Raw genomic sequence first — 17,786 nt, 5'->3', positions numbered from 1 at the left:
GGTTAGGCTTAAAGGGGCAAAAAACAAGGGAGATGTCATGCTAGGCGTCTACTACAGGCCACCTAACCAGGTGGAAGAGGTGGATGAGGCTTTTTTCAAGCAACTAACAAAATCATCCAAAGCCCAAGACTTGGTGGTGATGGGGGACTTCAACTATCCGGATATATGTTGGGAAAATAACACAGCGGGGAACAGACTATCCAACAAATTCTTGGACTGCATTGGAGACAACTTTTTATTTCAGAAGGTTGAAAAAGCTACTAGGGGGGAAGCTGTTCTAGACTTGATTTTAACAAATAGGGAGGAACTCGTTGAGAATGTGAAAGTAGAAGGCAGCCTGGGTGAAAGTGATCATGAAATCATAGACTTTGCAATTCTAAGGAAGGGTAGAAGGGAGAACAGCAAAATAGAGACAATGGATTTCAGGAAGGCAGATTTTGGGAAGCTCAGAGAGCTGATAGGTAAGGTCCCATGGGAATCAAGACTGAGGGGAAAAACAACTGAGGAGAGTTGGCAGTTTTTCAAAGGGACACTATTAAGGGCCCAAAAGCAAGCTATTCCGCTGGTTAGGAAAGATAGAAAATGTGGCAAAAGACCACCTTGGCTTAACCACGAGATCTTGCACGATCTAAAAAATAAAAAGGAGTCATATAAAAAATGGAAACTAGGACAGATTACAAAGGATGAATATAGGCAAACAACACAGGAATGCAGGGGCAAGATTAGAAAGGCAAAGGCACAAAATGAGCTCAAACTAGCTACGGGAATAAAAGGAAACAAGAAGACTTTTTATCAATACATTAGAAGCAAGAGGAAGACCAAAGACAGGGTAGGCCCACTGCTTAGTGAAGAGGGAGAAACAGTAACAGGAAACTTGGAAATGGCAGAGATGCTTAATGACTTCTTTGTTTCGGTCTTCACCGAGAAGTCTGAAGGAATGCCTAACATAGTGAATGCTAATGGGAAGGGGGTAGGTTTAGCGGATAAAATAAAAAAAGAACAAGTTAAAAATCACTTAGAAAAGTTAGATGCCTGCAAGTCACCCGGGCCTGATGAAATGCATCCTAGAATACTCAAGGAGCTAATAGAGGAGGTATCTGAGCCTCTAGCTATTATCTTTGGAAAGTCATGGGAGACGGGAGAGATTCCAGAAGACTGGAAAAGGGCAAATATAGTGCCCATCTATAAAAAGGGAACTAAAAACAACCCAGGTAACTACAGACCAGTTAGTTTAACTTCTGTGCCAGGGAAGATAATGGAGCAAGTAATTAAGGAAATCATCTGCCAACACTTGGAAGGTGGTAAGGTGATAGGGAATAGCCAGCATGGATTTGTGAAGAACAAATCATGTCAAACCAATCTGATAGCTTTCTTTGATAGGATAACGAGCCTTGTGGATAAGGGTGAAGCGGTGGATGTGGTATACCTAGACTTTAGTAAGGCATTTGATACGGTCTCGCATGATATTCTTATCGATAAACTAGGCAAATACAATTTAGATGGGGCTACTATAAGGTGGGTGCATAACTGGCTGGATAATCGTACTCAGAGAGTTGTTATTAATGGTTCCCAATCCTGCTGGAAAGGCGTAACGAGTGGGGTACCGCAGGGGTCTGTTTTGGGACCGGCTCTGTTCAATATCTTCATCAACGACTTAGATATTGGCATAGAAAGTACGCTTATTAAGTTTGCGGATGATACCAAACTGGGAGGGATTGCAACTACTTTGGAGGACAGGGTCATAATTCAAAATGATCTGGACAAATTGGAGAAATGGTCTGAGTTAAACAGGATGAAGTTTAACAAAGACAAATGCAAAGTGCTCCACTTAGGAAGGAAAAATCAATTTCACACATACAGAATGGGAAAAGACTGTCTAGGAAGGAGTACGGCAGAAAGGGATCTAGGGGTTATAGTGGACCACAAGCTAAATATGAGTCAACAGTGTGATGCTGTTGCAAAAAAAAAGCAAACATGATTCTGGGATGCATTAACAGGTGTGTTGTGAGCAAGACACGAGAAGTCATTCTTCCGCTCTACTCTGCTCTGGTTAGGCCTCAGCTGGAGTATTGTGTCCAGTTCTGGGCGCCGCATTTTAAAAAAGATGTGGAGAAACTGGAAAGGGTCCAAAGAAGAGCAACAAGAATGATTAAAGGTCTTGAGAACATGACCTATGAAGGAAGGCTGAAAGAATTGGGTTTGTTTAGTTTGGAAAAGAGAAGACTGAGAGGGGACATGATAGCAGTTTTCAGGTATATAAAAGGGTGTCATAAGGAGGAGGGAGAGAACTTGTTCACCTTAGCCTCTAAGGATAGAACCAGAAACAATGGGTTTAAACTGCAGCAAGGGAGGTCTAGATTGGACATTAGGAAAAAGTTCCTAACTGTCAGGGTGGTTAAACACTGGAACAAATTGCCTAGGGAGGTTGTGGAATCTCCGTCTCTGGAGATATTTAAGGGTAGGTTAGATAAATGTCTACTAGGGATGGTCTAGGCAGTATTTGGTCCTGCCATGCGGGCAGGGGACTGGACTCGATGACCTCTCGAGGTCCCTTCCAGTCCTAGAATCTATGAATCTATGAATCTATGTCTCCTGCTTTTCTCCTGCAGGATTCTGTCCAGCTGCTGCTGTTCCCCAGCCACCCACACCAGACAGTCTTGGAAATACACTTTGGCTTCCCACAGTCTCTGCTGGTTCTCTAATATCTGTTCTCACAGAGCAGATACCCACCCCTGCTGCTTCTCCGGTCCCCCCTGTGGGAGCTGCAACTCCGGCATCCCCCCCTTAGTACGGGACAACTTCCCTCCGCAAAGAAAGTCTGTGCTGGGGCATTTCCACTTTTGCCTTCCTTAGGGGCCGTGTCTCTGTTATAGCCCCTTGCCACAGGGTTCAGCCATCTTACGGTCCCTTCCTGCCCTCACTTTGGGGTTCTTGTCAGGCCCAGTCCATAATGGACCCCTTATATGAGAGGCAACCGTCCTGCCTGTATTTGCCGCCAAGTGTGATGGGTTGCTGTACTCTCCACTGGACGGCGATACCTCCTGGCGGGCAGTTCTGGGAATTACCTTGGTCAGGCTGACACCCCTTCCAGTGGTTACATCCCCCCACTTTCTCCTCTGCAATCCCTCTCTCACTCCAGCAACTGCAGCATAGGGTTACCATATTTCAAGTTCCCAAATAGAGGACACTGCCAGGGGAAGGGGAGCTAGAGGCAGGGTACAGTCGGGGAGTGCTGGAGGGATGTGAGTGTATTTGGGGGTGTGGGAGGGGCTATTGAGTGCTGGAGGGGGTAACTGCAGCCTCACTCTCATGATAGGGGACAGTGTTGCTCCCTGTCATGGTGGCAGGGCAGCTGGCACAGGCCCAGGACGCAGCGCCAACCCGTCAGTCAGCATCTCCCCCTCCCCAGGTGGGGAACTGCGGCCTGGCCCCGTCACCCCTCTTGGACGGGCTCTGAGGTCCCACGGCAGGGCAGGCTGCCTGGCTGACAGGCGCTTGACTGCACTTGCCTGGCGGTCCGGGCTGGGCTGGGGCAGGTGGGACCCAGAAGCTGCGGATGCAGGGGAGGCATCAGTCGGGATGTGGAGATGGCTCTTTCTGAGCTGCAACATCTGGAGCAGAAAAATTCCAGATATTTCCTCTTATTTCAAAAGCCTGCCCAGCCACAGGGTGCAGGACAAAAACCGAGGTCATGTCTAGGAAAACCGGGACTTATGGTCACCCTCCCGCAGCGTCCTCTTCATGACTCAGCCTTCCAGCCAGGTCACTAGTGTGGTTTCCCCTTCCAGGGAATGTATCAAGCCCTCTCAGGCAGTCTTCTGCTCCACGGCCTCACAGTGCCATGCCCGCAGTGGCTGGCAGGGGAACCCAGGCCCCCCCCTCTACTCTCGGGACCCTCTACACAGCAGCCAAGGTCCGTTCCCTGAGCTGCTTCAGCACCTCCTGGCCCTCCCCATTCCTCTGGGTTTGCCAGTCTCCTCACTCCCTCCTCCCAGGGAGTAACTGCAGGCAACTCATCTCTGCAGCCCCACAAACATTCCTCCCTTCTCCCAGGGAGGGACTGCAGCCTTCTCCCTGCCACCCCATCTGCTTCCCATTCCCTAGCTTTTGTAAAAGCCCCCCCTGTCCCTCACAGGTGAGCCTCTCTAATTAGCTGCCTTCAGCCTAAATCTCCCCTGTTTACTGCAGCCTAATCACTGATTGGGCCCACCTGGCCCAATTCCACTCTTGCAGGGCCAGTGTGGGGAGCACACCCATCACACCCAGAAGCAAGCATGATGCTCTTGAAATGATGCCATGAGCATGCACAATGCTCCCCAGAGATGGCTCATCCCCCTGAGTCACCGTCTATGAGAAACACAAGCGGTCCCAAGTAGAGGCCAGGTGGGAGGAGGGAAATCCTGGTCTCAAATACCCAGAATCTTCTGTCCTGCCCCCAAAAAGAGAGAAGGAAATGCTGGTTTTCCTCTGAGGTCAGAGTCTTTAGGTTACGTTGATTGAACCAGGATAAAGATAGAAGGGTGGGAAGGTTTCAACACCAAATTCAGTTAAAATTAGAGCCTGTGACCACACTAGCAGTGACTTGTTTCTTAATCTTCCTGGCATACGTCACTGCTGCCTTATGACTCTGGAAAAGGCAGGGAGACAGAGGAAGGAAGGAGCCGGCGGACTTCATAGGAATTCAAGGGCTTTGGAGTGTGAGAGCACTTGGCAGAGCACTGCATACCACTGCTGCATAGCAGGAACTTGAGATGGCTGGGTGCTCACAAGCATCTGGTTCAATTCGTGTTGGGTAAACATTTGGTAGAGGGATGGCCATGCCAGCGCAGGTTCTTTGATGAGGGTGGAACCACCTGCTCCCCACATTCCCGCCACCATTAATATTTCATGTATCAATCATTTTTAAAATTGTTCTCCGGACATAGGGAACTGCCATCCACTGGCACAAATCCCCACAGCAGTCGATGGAGTTACACTAGAATTACACCAGACAGCAGAATCTGGCTCCCTATGTCTAATATGGAAGGGAAAGGTTAATGAGCTTCGCATCAGGGGCCACATCCTGATTAGGCCCTTTCTCAGGCCTTGCTGAGCTAATCTCCCATAGATTCCACTGCCTACGTGAGAACTGAGCAAGAACTAAGGGCGAAATTCACCCCTGGGGCAAAGGCCAGTACCAGGGCTATGTACCACTTCAGCCCTGTTTTGAGGCAGTGGAGAATCAGGCCCTGAGTGTGACTGACCTTCCATCATGTTCTGGTCTCCTGAGGGGCAGGGAGCAGCTTCTTAAACAAGAGGTGCTTATTAAAGAAAAGAGCCACAAACAACCTCCCACACAGCTTGAGTTCCAGATGTGTCTCCTTTGTTCACCACCCTTGTCTGGCACTCTTTAGAGCACAGAGAGACATCTAGTGGCTGAATAACATAACTGCAATCACATAGCATTACAACACAGACACGCTCCCACATGCTGCCTGCAGGGAGATGGGACTGGCAGGTCTCTCTCACCTCCCGTGTCCATGTGTCCAACAAGCCAGCCTATGTAAATACATCCAGCTCTCAGCTGTGGTTCACACATGCACCATGCAATCCCCCCCAGTGTTTTTGTTGTGTGGTGTGTGATTGCTAGTGAGTATTTGCTTTAGGTTTGGGGGCTGTCTGTAAGCAAGGACTGGCCTGTCTCCCAAGATCTGTGAGAGTGATGGATCGTCCTTCAGGATAGTTTGTAGATCCTTGATGATGCGCTGGAGAGGTTTTAGTTGGGGGCTGAAGGTGATGGCTAGTGGCGTTCTGTTACTTTCTTTGTTGGGCCTGTCCACACAACAAAAACACTAACCCAGGAACCTATCCTTGCAACAAAGCCCGTTGCCAACTCTGTCCACATATCTATTCAAGGGACACCATAGGACCTAATCACATCAGCCACACTATCAGAGGCTCGTTCACCTGCACATCTACCAATGTGATATATGCCATCATGTGCCAGCAATGCCCCTCTGCCATGTACATTGGCCAAACCAGACAGTCTCTACATAAAAGAATAAATGGACACAAATCAGACATCAAGAATTATAACATTCAAAAACCAGTTGGAGAACACTTCAATCTCCCTGGCCACTCAATTACAGACCTAAAAGTTGCAATATTACAACAAAAAAACTTCAAAAACAGACTCCAAGGAGAGACTGCCGAATTGGAATTAATTTGCAAATTGGACACCATTAAATTAGACTTGAACAAAGACTGGGAGTGGATGGGCCATTACACAAAGTAAAACTATTTCCCCATCCTTATTTTTCCCCCCTACAGTTCCTTATATCTCCTTGTCAATTGCTGGAAAATGGCCATTTTCATTACCACTACAAACAGTTCTTTTTCTCTCCTGCTGACAAAAGCTCACCTTAACTGATCACTCTCCTTATAGTGTGTATGGTAACACCCATTGTTTCATGTTCTCTGTGTATATATATATATCTTCCTACTGTATTTTCCGCTACATGCATCCGATGAAGTGGGCTGTAGCCCATGAAAGCTTATGCTCAAATAAATTTGTTAGTCTCTAAGGTGCCACAAGTACTCCTGTTCTTTTTGCGGATACAGACTAACACGGCTGCGACTCTGAAACCAGAGTATTTAAAGTGGCTTGGCACTCTCTAGTTCAGAGGTGGGCAAACTATGGCCCACGGGCCACATCCGGCCTGCAGGACCCTCCTGCCTGGCCCCTGAGCTCCTGGCCCGGAAGGCTCACCCCCGGCCCCTCCCCCACTGTCCTCCCTCCCCCGCAGCCTCTGCTCACTGCGCCGCCGGCGCAATGCTCTGGGTGGCAGGGCTGCGAGCTCCTGGGGCAGCGCACTGCAGAGTCCAGTCTGACCCGGTGCTCTGTGCTGCGCCATGGTGTGGCTGGCTCCCACTGGGCGGCGTGGCTGCCTGTCTTGGGGCTCTGAGTGGCATGGCTGTAGCGCCGCCAGCCACAGGTGCTCCAGGCAGCGCGATAAGGGGGCAGGAAGCAGGGGGGTTGGATAGAGGGTAGGGGAGTTCGGGGGGGGGTGGTCAGGAGGCGGGGGTCGGGGCAGTCAGAGGGCAGGGAACAGGGGAGTTGAATGGGGGCAGGGGTTCCAGGGAGCAGTCAGGAAGGAGGGGGGGTTGGATGGGGTGGCAGGGGGCGGTCAGGGGATAGGGAGGGGTGGATGGGGCAGGGGTCCCGGGGGGCCCATCAGGGGACAGGGAACGGGGGGGGTCGGATGGGGGCAGGGGCTGGGCCATGCCTTTCTGTTTGGGGAGGCACAGCTACCCCTAGCCGGCCCTCCATACAATTTTGGAAACCCGATGTGGCCCTCAGGCCAAAAAGTTTGCCTGCCCCTGCTCTAGTTCCTGCGTCCTTTTCAAAGCAGGCTCAGTTATTCCAGTCCCGCACCCTGTGCCTCAGCATCAGGCAGCATATCACAGAGACAATCACTTCTTTGGCCAGTCTGAGACCCTGTCAGAGGCCTGATTTGCAGCGAGCAGGTGCTCAGCACATTCTAAAAATCAGGCCTCTGGGAGGCATCTGAAGTTGGACCCCACATAACTGACCCACCCAAAATCACTAGCTCCCTCTTGCCATTGTAAGCCAAGCCGATCAGCTCAGGGCATCACAATGGAAAGCAGCTAGCCAGCTGTTTTTTGTGCAAGTGACAAGTGTTTTATTAACTAGCACCCAGGGATGTGTAAACTGAGCATGTGGGTGCAGCTTAAAAAAATCCCCTACAGTATGTGTAGTATGGCACCATTGAGGGGCTCTGCTCAGGATCAGCAACCCCACTGTGTGCTAGGCACTGACCATACCCAGAGTGGGAAACAGCCCCTGTCCCACGGAGCTGGCCATCTCAATAGCCAAGGCAGCCAAAGGGTGGGGGAAGGGGACAATCAGAGTGCGCGGTTTGCTGTCATCACAGCTCCGCCTTTGGTTTTGTTACTGCAATAACTGCAAACCTCAGAAGTTACAATGGCCTGTTAGTATTATTACCCACCCCTTGGAGCGTGTGACCAGCCTCTCAGCCCCAGAGATCAAGCTAAATTCAACAGGGGGCTCCAAGGGAGAGCACTAACAAGGCACAAATGGAGGAGGGAGGGGGGTGCACGGCAGTCAGTAGTGAGCACACACGTTTCCTCGGTTACCCGACACATGGTGCCTCTCACTTGCTCTGGAGTCTTGCTTCCAGAAGGGTGCACCCAGGAGGCTGGTCCCAGATTCGCAGACCTGAGATGAATTCCCTTCCCTGACGGCTGCGTGCCCTTGGGCAAGTCACTTAGGCCCAGATTGTTCAAAGTATTTGGGTGGGGCTGTGCCCAGCAGTGTAACGCCTAACTTATCTAGGTGCCTAAATCCAATGAACTGTCCAGGGGAGTTTGGCTCTCAGTGCCTCAATCAGTGAGGTGTTGCACAGCTGAGCTCAGCAACCCCTAAACATCTTGACAACTCTGGGTCTTAGCCTGTCTGTGCTTCAATGCCCATCTGTACAGGAGCTAAAGGCACTGCCCTCTCTTGCAGGGAGCCGGAAGGATAGCACAATTAAAGACTGGGAGGGGGTGTTCCTCGTGACACTGCACCCCATGTTCTTCATAGAGCTATGATGATTATGGCATAATTATGATGTATTTTATGCAAGATATGTCATGTGAGGTGTCATTGAAAAGATTACACTTTACTGAATATGATTATCCTATTTGTATGCATGTAACACTTTTGTATCTGAAGTTGTTTTTTTTTTAAATGGAGATATCCTATCTCCTAGAACTAGAAGGGACCTTGAAAGGTCATTGAGTCCAGCCCCCTGCCTTCACTAGCAGGACCAAGTACTGATTTTGCCCTAGATCCTTAAGTGGCCCCCTCAAGGATTGAACTCACAACCCTCTGTTTAGGAGGCCAATGGGCAAACCACTAGGCTATCCCTCCTCCCCTAGACATAGGAATATTGACTATGTATCTGTATTACAAACGTTTTTACACTTGGGAAACACCCACTAGGCAAAAGGCTCAATCTAGATGGCTGGCTGGGAAGGGCCCATTCAGGTTAATGAGCCATTAGGGCAGAATAGGCCTTAGGAGAATTTTATATCCCACCTGGGGGCCTTCCTGAGGATGCTGCAGACACTCATGGCTGCTGTGACACTACAGTGACATGTGACCAGGTCACCTGGTGCTGGACTCCATCTTGGAATATCAGTGTTTTTCCATTGACTGGTATGGGAACTAAGTTTTTAAACAAAGGCTATTTAAGGCAAGATAGTGATATCATTGTGGTTCACTGACTCCCCACCCAAAGAGACTCCCAGAAACACGCTAAGGAACAAAGACTGAACTGGGGGAAGTGCTGGACCCAGGCTAAAGGGACTTTTAGCCTGTGAATGGAACACCTGGGGACAGGGCCAGCTTCAGGGTTTTTGCCAAGCAGCAAAAAAAAAAAAAGAAAAAGCTGCGATCGCGATCTGCGGCACTTCTACCACCGCTTCATTCTTCAGTGGCAATTCGGCGGCAGGTCCTTCGCTCCGAGAGGGACCGAGGGACCTGCCGCCGAATTGCCACCCAAGAGCCGGATGTTGCCGCCCCTCTCTGTTGGCCGCCCCAAGCACCTGCTTGCTGCGCTGGTGCCTGGAGCCGGCCCTGCCTGGGGATTCCAAGCTGTAAGCAAATGCATCTTACCCCTTAAGAATCTGCAGCCTGCTTGAATCATCACTTAGGGTGAGGATTTGCTATTCATATCCGATCTATGTAGCATATTAAGCTCAGTTTGCGTGTTTTGTTTATATGCTAGGTGATCTGCTTTGATCTGTTTGCTATCCCTTATAATCACTTAAAATCTATCTTTTGTAGTTAATACATTTGTTTTTGCTTTGTCTAAAACCAGTGTGTGGGAGTTATAACTCAGGGCAGAAAGCTGTTGTATATTCCTCTCCACGTTGAGGGAGGGAGCAAATTTCATGCGCTCAAGCTGTACAAAGAAGAACAGGAGTACTTGTGGCACCTTAGAGACTAACAAATTTATTAGAGCATAAGCTTTCGTGGACTATAGCCCACTTCTTCGGATGCATCCGAAGAAGTGGGCTGTAGTCCACGAAAGCTTATGCTCTAATAAATTTGTTAGTCTCTAAGGTGCCACAAGTACTCCTGTTCTTCTTTTTGCGGATACAGACTAACACGGCTGCTACTCTGAAATCAAGCTGTACAGTTCCCTGTGCGGTGCAAGATGGTATAATTTGGGGTTTACACTCCAGAGGGGCGGGGGGGGGCGCGTGCCTGAGTAGGTGGGAAGTTCTGTAACTGGAGCATTCCCATGCAGCGCTGATCACAGGGTTTGCATGTTAACTGCAGCTGGGTGTGTCCCGACCTGTATGTGTGCGAGTGAAACTGCAGGCTGGTCACAGCAGTATAGTGTAAAGGGAGCCCAGGCTGGTGGGCAAGGGGGCTCAGTAGTACCCCAATTCCAGGTGGCACCCCGGGGGGAACCCGTCACATTCCTATCAAAGGCCCTATGACTAGTTTCAGTTTTAACATCATTTCAGGCTGGGACAGCCGTGGAAGACAGCAATCAGCATGGAAGAGGCCAGCAGAGGACGGAATACCAGTCAGCTGAGCAAAGGAGAGTTTCCAGCATCTGGTGACAGAATAGCAGAGCTACGAATGGAGGGGACAGGTTAGCTATATCAGCAGCCATAATAAGTACACCCTACCCAAAATCTAACTGCCCATCCAGAGCTGGTAATGCATGGGAAGTTTTCCTGCACCACCAGCCCAGAGGGGGTGAACATTCATAGGCAAATCGATACAATGCTGCGCTACCTTATATAGGGTTACCATTCGTCTGGTTTCCCGGACATGTCCGGCTTTTCTGAGTTAAAAATAGCATTGGGGGGAATTTGTAAATGTCCGGATTTCCCCCCCATGCAGAGCACGCACGGCTGACAGGGCAGCCAGACGGATCGAGCCACTCGCACGAGGCTCCGGCAGCCAGAGCCCTTCCTCCGCTTCTCCCTCCTCTCCCCTGCAGCTGAGATCACTCCCCTCCTCTCTCTCCCTCCCTGCATTCGCAGGCGGCCGGCCGTTCGCAACGGGCCTCCGGCAGTCTGAAGCACCTCCCCCTGCCCAGTGCGCCGCTCCGCAGCACTCTGTGAGGGCGGGGACCGGGCTATGCACTCCGCTGGAGAGTGCGGCAGCGTGTTGGGCTCCATGTGGAGCCCGACACGCTGTTCTGAGCGGCACTGTAAGGGGGCCAAGGGGTCGGAGAAGGGGCAGGGGGGTTCTGGAGGGGGCAGTCAGGAGACAGGGAGCAGGGGGGAGGGTTGGATGGGTCAGGAGTTCTGGAGGAGCTGTCTGGGGGTGGGGGTGTGGATAAGGTTTTGGGCAGTCAGGGTACAAGTAGGATCTCAGGAGGGGGCAGTCAGGGGACAAGGAACAGGGAGGCTTAGGTAGGGGGTTGGGTTCTGGAGGGCAGTTAGGAGCAGGGGTCCCAGGAGGGGTAGTCAGGGGACAAGGAGCGGGGGGGGGGAGTTCTGGGGGGGCTGTCAGGGGCCAGGGGTGGGGAGAGGGATCGGAGCAGTCAGGGGACAGGGAGCAGAGGGGTTTAGATGGGTCGGAAGTTTTGGGGGAGGGCTGTCAGGGGGTGGGGAGTGGTTGGATGGGGCGTGGGAGTCCCAGGGATCTGTCTGGGGGTGGGGGTGTGGATAAGGGTTGGGGCAGTCAGGGGACTGGTAGGGGGTAGAGTTCTAGGGGGCCAGTTAGGATGGGGGGAGGGTCTCAGGAGGGGGCAATCAGGGGACAAGGAGCAGAGAGGCTCAGGTAGGGGGTGGAGTCCTGGGGGGCAGTTAGGGGCAGAGGTCCCAGGAGTGGGCAGTCAGGGGACAAGGAGCGGGGGGAGGGTTGGGAGTTCTGAGGGGGGCGGGAAGTGGGAGGGAGTGGAAGAGGCAAGGGCGGGGCTAGGGCAGGACAGGGGCGGGCCTAGGGCGGGGCTCCTCCCATCCTCTTTTTTGATTGTTGAAATATGGTAACCCTAACCTTATACCTTATAGTTTTCTGACAACCCACCTTCCACACTGGACAACACTAGACAGCATAGACAGCATGCCATGAGCAGATGGAACCCAGGAAACAAAACCCACCTGTCATGGCCACTGGTGCTGATAATCCAGGCAGCTCAAACACTGCAGCAATGCCAGGCGTGCATGCCGATGAACCGAGCCCAACAGGCTGAAATACGCATCCATGCTTGCAAAGGCTAATTCCCTGCTCCCTCTTTCACACAGGAAGTGTGTATCTAGTTACACCAGTAAAATGTCATCACTGGCTGCTTGCTTCATTTTTCCCCTGGCTTGGAACCCATTTTGGATCCCATGGGAGGTGGGAAGGGGGTTGCAATGGTGCAGCTTCCGCCCTCAAGAGAAGCAAAATTCAACCCCCTGCTTGTATTTTCTGTCTAATACCAATTGCATGGGCACAGCCTGGAAATCCCTCCCATTTTTAATCCCAGATAAGAAGGCAGTCGCACTGTCTGAAGCTCCCTGTTTCCGCTGCAGGCTGCTCGTTGGGGCCATCCCCAAATCCAGATCCACGCTGGCCCATCTGGTCCATCCACTTAGCCTGGTCCAGGGGGGTCTGCTCCAGTGGTATCCCTATTCCCTCTGCCGCAGGGATTATCAGCACAGCATCCGGCTCAGGAGACAGGCACACCGGATGGCATGCTCTGAGCTGGGCAAGGTTCCCAGCACCCAGTCAAATTCTCCCTAGTAGGGGCAGGGAGTTCCTAGACCTCCCAGTCCCACCCTTTGCTTTGCAGGAGATGGGCTTGAGGTGCTAAAGGAGCACGAAAGCTCCAGGAGCAGGGATTGGTGCTTAAGGTCCTGAGCTCCAAGCCTACGTCTGTATGTAGGTGCCCACCATGCATTCCTATGAGAGACCCCCACACAGCACCTTAGCACAGGGACTGCTACAGACTCCAAGACTCATCAGCATTAATGCTGCTTATGACCATAAGGAGTCAGGATCCTCGCTCAGCATGGGTGGGGTGGGGAGTTGAGCCTCAGACTTTTAAACCAATTTTAGGGTTTTTACTTAAATCCAGTCCCCACTGATTGCACTGGGCAAGGTCCAGAGCAGCAGCCTTCATTCACATCAGGCTGCAGGAGCTACAGCCGCTCAACCCCCCTCCAGCACCCATCTGCTGTATGATACTCTTCTCGTTTGTCCTTTTTAGGCAGCAGTTGAGACACATGATGGTTAAAGGGGAGGTGAGAAGGAGGGAGAGTCAGAGACTTTGTCGGGGGGAGAAAATCCAGCGATACAGAGGGGTGCAGCATGATTTCCCCCAAGGCTATTTTATTCATAATGGATGAAATCCCCCCTGTGCAACGCTGATGGGTGTTGTTGGGGGATGGTAGCAGCAAGGCCCACTCCTTGCGCTGGCTCTCTGGGTACGGGCTGAATTTCACCCTGGGCACCAATCGTCCCACTTGGAGCAGCGCAGCTGAGAGTTCGACGACACAGGGGAACTGACCACAATAGGGGGACTAAGCTATTTTGCAGCAGTTATTGCAGAGTTGCTTGCCATATGGACACAGTTCCGGAATAAATATGATTTAATTGCAACATAATTACTCCACTTTGGAAGCTCACCAATTATTTTGGAATAAAGTGACTCTTTAGAGTGTATAGGCAGCGTAGTCCACCGTTAGTAACTGTGTTTATTACAGGAGGGGCTGAGGGCCAACCAAGATCAGGGCACCATTGTGCTAGGCCCTGCATATATGCAGAGCAGCCCTGAAGAATTTACAAGCTAAAGAGACCAGCCAGATGCAGGGTGGGGAAAGGGGTCTAACATGATGCGCTGCACAGCTGCTCTGGTCAATCTCCCCATGCAGACACCTTTCTTTAGTCAGCCAGAAACTGCACCTCCCTCTCCCACACCCCTCCCTCCACTTCTCTCATCCTCTGGAGACTGGTTCAGTCCTGGCAGGAGACAGACTGTCTGGAACTCTCCTTCCCCCCCAGAGTGAATGTGCCCCCACCCTCCCTGGGCCCTTGGGCTGGGTGGGGCTCTAGCAGGCAGCGGAAACCCATTGCTTGTGTCAGATTGTTACCGTGGTCAAAGATCAGCTTCACTGGGGAACCCGCTGAGCTCCATGTAATGAGCCAGCTGATGGTGGGTAGGAAGCATGGGGGGGCGGGGCTAGTCCATCATAGTCTGGGACCAAGTGAGACAGGCTAGCGGAGTAGCTGGAGCTCGGCTTGGAGGCAGCATGGCATTGTAAGGAGGACTGTCTAGTGGAGATCGCGGCCAGTCCTGGATTTCTATGATTTAATAGAGAGAGACGTGGGTTCAAGTCCTAGCTCAGCCATAGCCTGCCTGCACAAGTCAAGTCACTAGCCTGTACCTCAGTTTCCCCATCTGTAAAATGAGAATAGCACTTCCCTACCTAACGGGGCAGCGAGGCTAAAATCCAGGAACGATTGTAAGGCACTCACATACTACAGTGAGCAGGGCCCTATAAAGTAAGTGTCTAGATTGATAAACACGGCAATTCCTCGGCTCTCCTAACCTGATCAAGGGGAAATTCTCTCCTCTGTTGTGCACAGTGCAGATCCCAAGGACTAACAGGAGCCTGGCACGGCCCCGAAAGGGCATAAGGAGCAGCTGGCTGCTGCCTGAGCCGTCCAGCACCAGCTCTACGAAGCCCGACAGGAGATTCCGAGCTGGAACGTCCCTCGGTTGAGTAATGGGCCTCAGAGCCATGTTCTCCCAGGAGCTGGGAGGCTGCAGCGGTGCAGGGAGCCTGCTGTTAACGTGCTGGGAAGGTGGCTCCTGGTGGAGCAATTGTAGAGCAGGGGAATGGAAACAGAGGCACATCCTCGATTTCAGGGCCCTTAGCAGCAGCAGTCCAGCTAGCTCCTCTCAGGCCCCCGCACGCCGGTGACGCGCAGGGATAACGCACTCTCCCTTCAGTCATTTCCAAATCACTGAGAATTACACTTAAGAATCCAGGCTCATTCCCTCCCCCTGCGCTCCAAAGGATTCTCTGGCTCAGCGCCTGTGTGGGCAGTTTCCCACGCCGCTCAGCTCAGCCTGGGCTGGACTGCCAGGAGCGCCAGGAATTTCCCTGCAGAGCAGAGCATGAGCACGCACAGCCAGACCCGGAGCAGGAGCAGAGCAGGAGCAGGGGGCGGCCGGAAGAACGCAGTGCAGAGTGCTCGCTCCAGGCCCAGGAGATTCTCCCCCAGTGCTGTCACATCCTGGCCCTTTTTCATGCTCCGACTGCAATGACACGTTCAGATCGTCCTGGGTGGTGAGTGGAGCAGCGCGGGCCAGGAGAGGACGTCACAGCTGCAGATAACAGCAAGCTATGCAAGGGCACGGCCTGATGAGATACAGCCACATGGGTGTTATTAATGAGCCCAGCAGACTCTCTGGGGGCCTTGGGAATGAATGACCCCCACTCTCTCCCCTCTGTTCACAGCCCCCCTGAGGTAATGCCTCTGGATTGCTTGGGGGCTCACTCACTGCCCTGGAATGAGGAAGAGGAAGAGTTGTAGAACAGCGGCCCATGATGCTCAGCAGGCCTGTCCTCAGACCATGCCTCTCACTGCTACAGGCCAGCTTCCTCATGGCGCAGGCTCCTGCCGCCTCAGGGAGACGCTGCTGCAGTGCGAAGGAGAGTGCGGGCCTGTGGACGTAGCAGCGAGGGCAGATGCGCAGGACTGAGATTGCGCCGTAGGTTTGGACTAAGAGGAAGAATGTTCTTAGCGAGATACAGGGATGTTATGGCCCAGTGAGCCAGGAACACCCAGTCTCACCCCAGCTCTGCCCCAGGCTCATTGTGCAACCTTGGGCCACTCACTTCCCCCTTCTGTGCCTCAGTTTCCTTACCTAACAGCCTTCACTGTGCTTTAATAGTGGCACAAAGGGCGCAGCAGGGATAATAGGGCCAAGCCCAGTTCTTCTCCTTCAAATTCTCCTTATTTTCCAAGCTGGCTCCACCGTGAAAGCTGCTCATCCAAGGAGGGGTTTAGAACATTCTGCCTAAAAGAAGGGATAGGACAGCACCAGCGGTAATGCTGGGCTCTGCAAGAGCCTGCGACAGGAGAAGGCACAGGCACAGTGAGGGTTTCAGCTGGGGGCCGGGGGTTTGCTCAGTTGGTTCTGGTGAACGCCAATACTGACACTGCCTGAATGCCAGGCCGTTGCAGAGCGGGGCAAAGGGATGAATGGTTCAGGTACAGGGGGGAGCTAAGGTCAATTTTTTTCTTTCACTCAAACAAAATGTTTCCTTAGAGCTGCGATTGAAATTTGAATTTGAGGGGTTTGGTTTTTGAAGGATTTTTTTTTAAATTAAAAGTGACATAAAATCTGAAACAAAGTCTGACTGGTGCGTCTGGAAAATGTTAACATAAACATTGTGCTTGGGGGGTGTGGTTCACCAAAGCAACTGGGCAAATTTGACACACCTGCACAGTTCAGTCGCTTCACATCTGCTGACCAAAAAACTGAACATTTCCCCCCATTTTTGCTCTAGTCCACAACTTCAGTTCATTAACCTGTTCCATTCCACACCCAGCAAGGCAGATGGGGTATTAAGGAAAGCGAGAGGGGGGAGCGCTAGCCAGAGAACCAGATCCACATAGAGGTGTTTTATTTTCCAAATTATTTTGCAAAATTGCACCTCACTGGGAGCTCTCCCATCGGACAGGAAGGACAGCACAGTGGTTCGGGCAGTAGCCTAGGCCCTGGAAGGCCTGGCTTCAAGCTCCTGCTCTGTTGTAGACTTTCGACGTGACTTTGGCCCAACTGCTTAGAGGTATTTAGACTCCCAACGCCCATTGAAATCAGTACCTGTTTCCCATCTCGAACATGAGAATAATGACACATCCTTACCTCACCGGGCTGTAAATAAAGGCATTGACGATTTTGAGGTGCTCAGACACTCTAGGAATGAGAGCCAGAGAAGGACCTTAGATTGATTTGTAACGAGCAAAAGTTTCACTTCCATACTGCCTTAATAGGAACATTTTGCAAAAAAGGGGAGCAGCCTGAAAACCTGCAACATAGCAAGAGTTCCTGCATTTGGGATTTCCTTGAAACTATTTCACTCACCTCTCCCAACCCCCCGGGGCCTCTTGATGTAGGGTTCCTCCACCCTTAGGGCCAGCTCCATTAAAAGGAACCTCATGTCATTTTGAGCCTAGCTCCTTTAAGATCTAGGTAACTCTAAACCTCACTTGCTTTTATACCCTCTGCTGGCATCACTTCATCAGGCTCCACGGGTTATTGCTTGGGGGCTAAAAAGGAGAGGAAGCCAGATCCACATCTCTGTGGACGAGGAATTTGGGCTTACACAAGCACAAACTGTTCCCACAATAAATAGGTGTGAATAGGGAGAGCATTCTGGGTAGTATGCAAATTAGCATATCATCTACAGCATTCCAGAGTCAGCAAAATTCTGCTCCAGGTTCAAAAGCCACAGGGCTCATGGAAGGCCTGGGCTGGGTAGCAGAGCTGTTAGGGTACAAGCCATAGGGAAGTGATTATTCCCCTCTATTTGGCACTGGTGAGGCCACACCTGGAGTATTGCGTCCACTTTTGGTCTCCCTACTACAGAAGGGATGTGGCCAAATTGGAGCGAGGCCAGCGGAGGGCAAAAAAACTGATTAGGGGGCTGAGGCACATGACTTACGAGAAGAGGCTGAGGGAACAGGGGTTATTTAGTCTGCAGAAGAGAGGAGTGAGGGGGGATTTGATAGCAGCCTTCAAGGGATGGTACTT

The sequence above is a fragment of the Malaclemys terrapin genome, chromosome 16 (assembly GCF_027887155.1).
Source record: "Malaclemys terrapin pileata isolate rMalTer1 chromosome 16, rMalTer1.hap1, whole genome shotgun sequence".
NCBI lineage: Eukaryota > Metazoa > Chordata > Testudines > Emydidae > Malaclemys > Malaclemys terrapin.
Note: the sequence above shows the minus strand (reverse complement) of the source record.